The following is a 9,349-nucleotide window of genomic DNA, read 5'->3' as shown; positions in this document are numbered from 1 at the left end:
AACAGCCAAAATCATGTTGGGAAAGAACAAAGCTGGAGGGTGCACACGCCTTCATTTCAAAACTCACTGTAAACTTTAGCAATTAAAACTGCAGTAGCTGCATAAAGACAGAACGTACACAAATGGAATAAAACCAGAGCCCAGAAAGAGACCCTTGCCAGTGCTGTCAAATGGTTTACAAAGCTGCCGAGACTGTCCTGGTAATATTTTAACAAAATTGTGTGACTTAAAATTCTTCCCAGGTCAGCTTTAGTGGCCAGGGAAGCCAGCAGCCAGGGCTGGTTCCCCACCTTAAGCATGATGTGCACTTTCTGATCCCCAAATGCTATCACCTCTGTGTCCCTTTTGAGACACTCCTGGTGAACGAGACGCCAGCTTACCTCACCTTGTCAGGCGTTGCAGTGTCTCTGCACAGTCATTAAAATGACCTCACGGGAGGGAATGACATCTCAGCTGTTAAGTGAAATTCCTTCTACATCAAGTTTCTTGGCCCCTGGCCCCTAAGTCACATTGCTTCCAGCCCAGCCATAAACAGTGGCTGCCAGACTGAGTTTTTCCTTCCCAGGTCCCTGGGTCAGAGGCTGGAAGATTGCTGGGCAATCTGCAGCAGTTTTCCTGACGTAGGAGATAGAGTCAGTCATCCCAGGAAGGGTGATCAAATAGTGCACAAGTCCATCTGTTCTCGAGTTCCTTTTCATCGAAATAAAAAGTGATTATCAGCAAACACCAATTAGCTGTGTGAACTGCAAGGGTCTTAACCTCTCTGTAACCCTGTTCAGCTTCTACGTCGGTCATCAGAAAACATTATGAGGAAAGTTTCAAGAGATTCTTTAAAATTCTAAGCATGATTTGTACCTGTCAGATGGAATGAGGGCCTCTCTGGCCAGCAACGGTGAAGGCTTTGAAAGTCTTAGTCTCTTCTGCGCCTTTGAGTTAGTTCTCAAAGCTCGACACGTGAAGGATGTAACACAGGACTTCTCGGTAATACTGCTCTCTAAAGAGCGAACTCTATCGTGGGGATAGACTTCTCCAGAATTAAAGGGTCATGTCACATTTAACTTTTCCTGTAGAATAACCTCATCACATGTATCTTAGAACATTTAGAGCTTTTGGTATATAAAATATTTGTCTGCTCATTTAATCATGGGTTGTACTATTAAGAAATTTATTTTTGCAAGTGAGTGATTTGCTAAGTCAGGAAGAGGCATGCGTTTTTTTCAAAAGAACAGAAAAAAATGTAAGAAGCATTGACGAATAGTCGGTCACTGAGAGAGGTTTCCCTCAGTTTCTTTCCTAGTATCTACTAATTGTTGTAATTTCATAGATTTACTAAAATACTCTAAATGAACTGGTAAATGTTCTATTAGAAAGCAAACAGTGATTCTGGATTTTGGTTTTCACAGGATACAGATTACAGATGAAGTGATTTAGAATCTGATATTCGTTCAAAGAATATTAGCATTGTCATGATTTTCTAAATGGAATGATTTTTCAACTGGGTCTTTTAATAAGCTGTTATATTTTCATTTAGTATATAGTTTCAGTAAGATGAAATATAATTAAACTTTTCAGAAAAACAACCTCCCAAAAATGAAATAATATGTTGTTACAAATGACTGTCCACTGGAAAAAAATGCACAACCTAAAAGCTGAGAATTATGTTTTATCTGGTGGACAAAATGAAGACTTAAGCTTGGGAGACAGCCTCTAGGATAGCTCTGAGGGTCTGTTCCAAAGAGGTAAGGGAGGAGCCAGGATATGTAGGAATTTCTGCAAACAAAAACAAAAAACAGGTCGTTGGTCACAGACATAGAAAATAAACTTATAGTTACCAGGAGGGAAAGGTGTAGGGGTGGAGGGATAAATTTGGAGTTGGGGATTTGCAGATACAAACTACTATATATAAAATAGATAAACAACAAGGTCCTACCATATAGTACAGGGAACTATACTCAATACCTTGTAATAACCTACAATGAAAAAGAATATGAAAAGGAACATATGTATATGTATAACTGAATCATTATGCTGTACACCAGAAATTCACACAATACTGTAAACACCACTATACTTCAATTAAAAAAAAAAGTTAGTGGAGCCAATTAAGAAGCCAAAAACCAAAAAACCCAAAACAAACAAACAGAAAAAACAGGTAGTGGAAAGATCAAAAGATTATTGTTAATTAAAGAAAATCCAGACAACTCAAATTAATGAATTTAGCACTCTTCTATGTATGGGGAGATGCGAGAGTCTGGGCTCACTGAAATCAATCCTTTGATCTGCACTTTAACTGTCCAGGGCCAGGATCCTGAGTCCCCTGGGCAGGGTGGGGCGCACCGTGCAGGAGGGGCCTCTGGGGTGCCTGAGGGCTTGGTTGGCACCACATCCTTTGTTTACTGACGTGGCAGGAGGCAATCTTTGTCCACATGACCTAAGTTAATAATCCACTTTAACAAAAGAAAAAAAATCCATTTGGGTTAGCTTTAAAAAGTTTTCTCATAAATACTTCATTTCATAGATAAAATCTAACACCCATGTGAATTTTTAAAATTTAGCCTGGGTATCTGTTTCTGTAGATTAGGGTCCTAAAGCTAGACCGCGAGATCACAGTACACGCAGATTTTAACTCTAACAGACCCTTGTATCCACCTACTAACTCGTACTCCAGCTGTTAGTGTGTGAGACTAACTTTTCTCATACTTCTTAGCAGCACTGTTGTTAATGGTTTTTTGTTGTTATTTAAGAAGCAAAAAACTGTTAAGAAATGAAAAACTGTAATTTTTGTTTCAGAATGCTTACTGCAGCTGAATTTGTGATAGTAGAAAAGTGAAAATACCCTATGCATTTATCACCATACAAATAATTAGAAATTAGGGAATATACTTGTTGTGCAATGTCTAGTTAGACGTGGAACAGAATGAGGTGGAACTACACACAGTTTCTTTCCCCCAAACTGACACAGCCCCTCCTGCACCAGGACAGGACTAAGTATTTCATGTAACCAACGCTTGTTTCCCGTTGCAGTTGCATGTGCTAAGTACTGTAATTACGCCTATCTCTAATTTTTAAATTTTTCATTAAAGTATAGTCAGTTTACAATGTTGTGTCAATTTCTGGCGTACAGCACAATGTTTGACTCATACGTATACATACATACCTTCCTTTTCATATTCTTTTTCATTATAGGTTGCTACAAAATACTGAATAGAGTTCCCTGTGCTCTACAGTAGAAACTTGCTATTTATCTATTTTATATATAGTAGTTAGTATCTGCAAATATCGAAGTCCCAATTTATCCATTCACCCCTCTCCCCCCCATAACTATGAGTTTGTTTTCTACATTATACCTGTCTTATGTTAAAACAAAATTCAACTAAGTGTATCTGGAGAGTTAATTGGTTTTATTCAACGATTCCTGAACTAGGCAGCGTTCCATCTGGTAGATAGAACGGTCCCCTAAGGAGCTGTAGAAAATGGAAGGTTTTTATAAGCAGGAGGGTGGAGCAAGGCAGTCATTAGCAAAAGAAGAGAAAGGGTTATTTTGGGCCAGGACATCATCTTTTGGGGGGAAAAGTACTGGGCAAGCGTTTTATCATGCAAATTACCTCTCCTTCCGGGGGGAGGGGCAGGAGGTGATGGAGAGGAACCAAGGGACATTACTTCACTGGTGCCAACCAGAAAATTCCACACTGGGTGATTAAGATCCCATCTCTGGAGAAGGCTGAAACTGCAGTTAGGTCCGGGATTAAACCTAGGTTTGGTATCAGGGGCCTGTGGTTCTACCCCGTTAACAGCTGTAAGAGAAGGAACGGAGGCAGTGCAGCAGAACAATACTGTAGACGGAGAAGCAGCAACTAAGAAGGAATAGGGGCACCTACTTGGGCTGATCTGGAACGTTTATAACATTGTTAATTGGAAAGCCAATGTGAGATGATAAATAACTCCATTTTCTATTTTAAGAATAGAAATGTTTATGTAAACATATCTGTGTAAGCATAGAATCAAGTATAGACTAATATTCCATTAATGGTGTGGACTTGAAAGATTTATGAGGAGGGTTCCCAATGGTGTCTTAATACCTACCTTACCTAATTTTAAAAGAGAAAAAAGAGGAAGAAGGAAGAGAAGGAAGCAGCATAGAGAAATGAAATAGACTTCATCCTTAATCGTGAGCCAAAACTGAGGACTAGATTGTGGATGAAGCAGCGTTTTTCTTCCACTGAGTGATGGAGATTATTAATCTACTCAGAACTTGGAAGCAATTCAAAGCAGTCTTTCCCTTAGCTCATTTAAACAAAATTGCTACGTTTTCTCCAGTCTTGCTGTTTACTACTTGACCTGATCTTTACTGCGTTACAGTAGTAACTACCACACCAACTTCCTCTGCATCCTCTACTTGCAATACCCACTAGCCTCCAGATTTTTTTCTGAAAACAACAAAAATTTTGTTTCTTAAGGCAATTAATTCCAAACAACTCTAACATCTTCACTCAGCTTTTCTGTAAGAGAGGCCCACTATACTATACTTCAAATGGCTTGGGGCCTTTTACTTGGTTTCAATTCGATTATTCTAGGTAGTACCAGACATTTTCTCAGTGTATTTTGGGATTAAAATGCGTATTTTTCTACCAAAATGTTTTCTACCAAAATTTATTTCCACCGCAAACTCTAGGATAGGACTATGTTAGGGAAATTCTTAAGAACTATGTAGTCGAACAAATTAGTCACCACATATTCTGCGTCTATAGTCACGCCCTGCAGGCATATAAACAGAAACCACCCGTCGCTCCTGTCCCGCCGCCGGCAGTAAGGAGAGAGCTGCAGACCACTGATCCTTCCCCTGCGTTACAGCATCCTCTTTGCTGTAGCAAATCGTGAAGCAGTTCTGGGGAAGAGGAGAGAGAAAGGGCAGGGAGCCTGGACAAAGGAAGCAGTGTTTCCACTGGACCTTCAAACAATGGTCTTCAAACTTTTTTTGCTCACATACTTTCTAGGAAGATTTTGATGAACTGTAAACCTATTTACATGTATAAAGTGACAGCTAACATAGTTCCTGTGTAGTGCAAATACAATACATACCTTAAAAATAAAAATCTTAAATCACTTTTATTAATGTATTCAATGGTGTCTAAATATTGTATGGTTTTGACAATCACCATCATTCTTTTAAAAAATACATGAAATAGAAATTCTTCAGTAGCAGGAAATTCTACATGATTCCTTTTTCACATTTGAACTTCATGTCCTTTCTACTTCCCTCATAGAATCTTACTCTGCTGTACTATTATACTTAAAAGTCTTCTATCCATCTAAAATTAAAATAAGTAAATCCACCTGAAAAATTTAAATAAAGGAGGAGGGATAGTTCAAATGGTAGAGCGCATACTTAGCATGCATGAGGTCCTGGGTTCAATCCCCAGTAGCTCCACCTAAAAAAATAAACAAATAAAAATTAAAAATAAATAAATAAACCGAATTACCTCCCCCCAAAAGTCTCTAATAGTCATCCTACCACACTACTCTGCAACAAAAATATGTAAATAAGTTAAAATTTTTAACTTAAAAATGTCTAGGCCCATAAAGCCAAGTGCTAAACATTTTTTATCAATGAAACACAAATTAATTGTTAACAAATTAATTGATTAAACCAACACAAAGAATTACACACTTCAATTCATAATTTATGAAAAGTAGAACTTTATAGTAATATCTTACTTAGTGGTATAGAAAGGAACTTTTAAATAGCTTATGAATCCTAAGATGAATATTTTTTGCTGGAATGGACCAGATTCTATTTCCCCCTCTTTCATGGATTCCCTCTCTCCTTTTTCAGCTTCAGGGATGTACATGATGAGAAAAGTGGTTAAAACAGGAGTTTTGCTTGAATGCTGTCTCTCAATTATTTTGAACTCTTTGGGAATTAGTTACTGAGAAATCTGTATTTGTTTCCTGGGGTTGCTATAAGAAAGTACTGCAAACTGGGTGGCTTAAAATAACAGATTTTTTTCTCACTTTTGGAGGCTAGAAGCCTGAAATCAAGTTGTTGGCTGAGCCAGGCTCTCTGCGAGCTCTAGGGAACGTTTCTTTGCCTCTTAAGGCATCAATCCAGTCAAATGGTTGTCTTCTTGCTGTGCGTCTTCAGGGTGTCTTTTTCCTGTGTGTGCTTGCCTTAGTGTCCAAATTTCCCCTTTGGATACAGAGACCAGACTTACTGGATCAGGGCTCACCCTCATGACCTCTTTTTAACTTTATTAAAAAGACCCTATTTCCAAAAAACCTCACGTTTAAGGTACTGGGGGTTAGGAGTTCAACATATTATTTTGGGGGAACAGAATTCAACGCATAACATCATCTACTATAAAAAATTATTTTAAAGACATATCAGCTGACATCTTAATTGGGTCTTCCTTCAATTTTGTTGGAAATAAAGAACTTAATATAAGTTGCTACCCAGTCATGAGTCGTTCATTTCCATTAAAACTTACACCAGTATTTCCAGTTGTCCTTTGATGGGCGTCATGCCTGCATTTTGATTTGAGTGAAGGGTGGGTGTGAAGGAAGAGTTGGAGCCTATGGAATTCTCAGGCAGGTCAATTCTAGGAAAGAGTACAGTTGAATTTGAGGGTCTGGAAACAGATCACTCTAAAACTTTTCTTGCCTAGTTCCCCTTGGGAAGTGGCTGTGAACCCCAGGGGTTATATACCCAAGTGTGAAGTTTTCTGACTTAAAGATGAAATAGTTCACCTTTCATCTGAGTGGAAGGCAAGTTTTCACTAGTTTGAGGAAATAGCACAGAGGCAGGGTCCCTTGGAAGTGTGCAGAATGATTGGGGGAGTGTGTAGAGTCCAGGTGCCAGGTGTGTGGGCAGTTGGAGAGGAACCAAAGTGGGTGACACTGGACTGGCAGGCAAAATTATGAAAACTGCGAAGTACTTGTGGCCACAGAAAGAACTTTGGATTTTACATCGTTTAGGAAGCCTTGGAAGACTCAGATCTTTCTTTGCTACATCTCTTTTGATGCCTATATAGAAGGACCCTTTAAAGTACAGGGACAGTAACTTAGCAATCAAAAAATTACCCTTTTCTTGGGGTAAAATATTTCAAATTAAATTAAATTTCATTTTACTTTTCATTCAGATCAACGACCCAGGGCCCTGATGTGGTTTTATTTGACACCACTTCGTCTGAATACAAACAGCCAGGAAAGAAGAAAGTCACATCCCTGTGAGGGCGGGGTGGGGTGGTGGTCGCTGGGGACCCCAACCCTCAACCCACAGCGGGAAAGGTGTGCAGCAGGGGAAGTGGCACCAAGGACGACACAGTGCATGACCCGGCGGCCAGAGGGCGGGACCCGCAGGTCTGCAGGCGCCTCAGGTTCTCAGTGGTGGGGTGCTGTGCAGGCCCCTAAGACCGGGATGACTCAGGGGAAGAAAGTGGACCCAGGAGCCTGCTTCTGTCCTTCACATCCTCTGCTTCCTTGGCCAGCATTCCTTGCTCACAGCATCTGGAGAGAGCACAGGGCAGAGGAGACCTACCGTGGCCACCAAGCAGGGGGAGAAGAGAAGAGTCCCAGAAGGGGACAGAGGGTCCTGTGGTCCACAGTGGGACGTACGGGAGGGCTCCCAGGAGAAGACGCAATCCTCCGAGTGGTCGTGGTCGCTGTAGAAGAGGTGCTGAGACAGCAGACCGCTCGCCCCCAGGCCGATTCCAAATGCAACCTTTAGGTACCAGGTCAAGTTTCCAGCCCTCAGTGAGGCTCGGACGAGGTCTTCGCCCCTCCTCGTGCCCTGGGGCTGGTCTAGAGCAGAATTCCGTCCAGACTCCCACTGGTTCCAGAGGACTGCGGCCAACCCCCCAGACAACCGACCGGGAAGGATCCTAGAGCCAGCAAAACACCCTCATCGCTTCCACTTCTCTCCGGGGGCAGGCTGGACCCGGATGCGCCGTCCTGAGGGGGCTCGCGCCCCTCACTCCCGGGGCGGCGGGGCCCGGGAGCGGCGGCTTTGGGGCGGGATGGGAGCATCCTGCACACGGGGGAGGGGGTGGGAGCGCACGGGCTCTGTCTCCCCGCCGGGGAGCGCGCAGCCCTCCCCCGGGACCCTTAAAACCACCCGCACGCGCACCGCGCTGCTGGGAGTTCGGCCGCTGTCACCACCCGGGCCGGAGCCCGGACCCTGCGCGGACCTCGTCACCCCGCATAGGGCGCAGCGCCTCCCGGGCGCAGACTCGACCCCGCACCGTGCGCAGTGGGGCGCTTCCCGAGGACTCCCTTCCCCGGGGGCTCCCTTCCCTGGGGCGGCTTCCTCCGGGCCAGGGTCTGCAGAGCCGGGGCGCGGGAAGCCGAGCCCCTCCCCACCAGCGCGCGGCGGCTGAGGCTCCGGCCCGCAGACCTCGGACCCGCTTCCCGGACTCGCGGCCCAGTCCGGCCACCACCCGCGGGCTCTTTCTGAAACGGGCTCCTTCCGCGGCAGCTGGCCGGCCCCGGGGACGCGGCTTCCCCGCAGGGCCGGCCCCGTCCCGGGCGCCCGCCTCGCTGGTCTCCTGCTGCCTCCCCTGCGTCTGCCCCCGTATGCGTGGCGGGTCTCCTCTTTCTCCGTGTCTCCCGGGGGCCCCTCGGTCCCTCTTCCGCGGACGGAGGCATCCGGACCTCTCCGCGCGCGGCCGCCGCGGGGCCTGCGGGTGGGGCTGCACGTTCGGGGCAGGGGCGCGGGGGTCCTTCTGGGAGGCGACTGGAGGCGGGTCTCCTCTGTCCGCGCAGAGGTCTTCCTGAACCTGGGCGGCCGGGCGCTTTTCATACCTGGGCGGCTTGGCAATTACACACACACACACACACACACACAACTCCCAGCTGCCCACTGCCCAGGTACATGTATACATATATAGATACATACATATATATATACACACACACGTGTATATATAGATAGGCAGCTTGAGGATTGTATAAACCTGAACAGCCACGTTAACTGAAAGGCACAAGACCTTTCAGAAAAAAACTCTTCAAGGTTACGGCTAATATTATAAAGAACTATTGTGGTATTACATGAAAATAATTAAATTAGAAAAATGAAACTTGGACAGCTTTGACATTAGTAACAAATAACAGTCATTTATTCGTATTCAGAAGCATTAATGTGTTCCTAACAACTGCTTTTCCAAGTTAGTGGTAAAAAAGTGTTCATAAGTAAAACATTCAATAATGTTTTATTTATAAAATCGTAGACTCTATTTCTTTGAAAAGTTCAGTCAATTCAAATTAGGTTTAGTTTATTATTCTATTTAGGATGCCTCCTATCAGCTGCCCTTTAAAACATTTTTTCTTGGAGGGGGGAGGGAGGTAGTCAGGTTTG

At 43.8% G+C, this 9,349-nt stretch overlaps 1 long non-coding RNA gene across 1 annotated transcript; it reads right to left on the bottom strand.

Moving 5' to 3' along the window:
• Positions 1-5,209: 5,209 nt before the first annotated feature.
• Positions 5,210-7,860, bottom strand: LOC116147103 (uncharacterized). The gene is made up of 3 exons (XR_010383531.1): positions 7,535-7,860; positions 6,486-6,596; positions 5,210-5,429 (listed from the first exon to the last, which is right to left on the bottom strand). It is a non-coding gene; the product is annotated as an uncharacterized LOC116147103 (long non-coding RNA).
• Positions 7,861-9,349: the final 1,489 nt, after the last annotated feature.

This window comes from Camelus dromedarius, chromosome 13 (assembly GCF_036321535.1).
Source record: "Camelus dromedarius isolate mCamDro1 chromosome 13, mCamDro1.pat, whole genome shotgun sequence".
Lineage (NCBI taxonomy): Eukaryota > Metazoa > Chordata > Mammalia > Artiodactyla > Camelidae > Camelus > Camelus dromedarius.
Note: the sequence above shows the minus strand (reverse complement) of the source record. Positions and strands in the feature narration are given on the sequence as shown.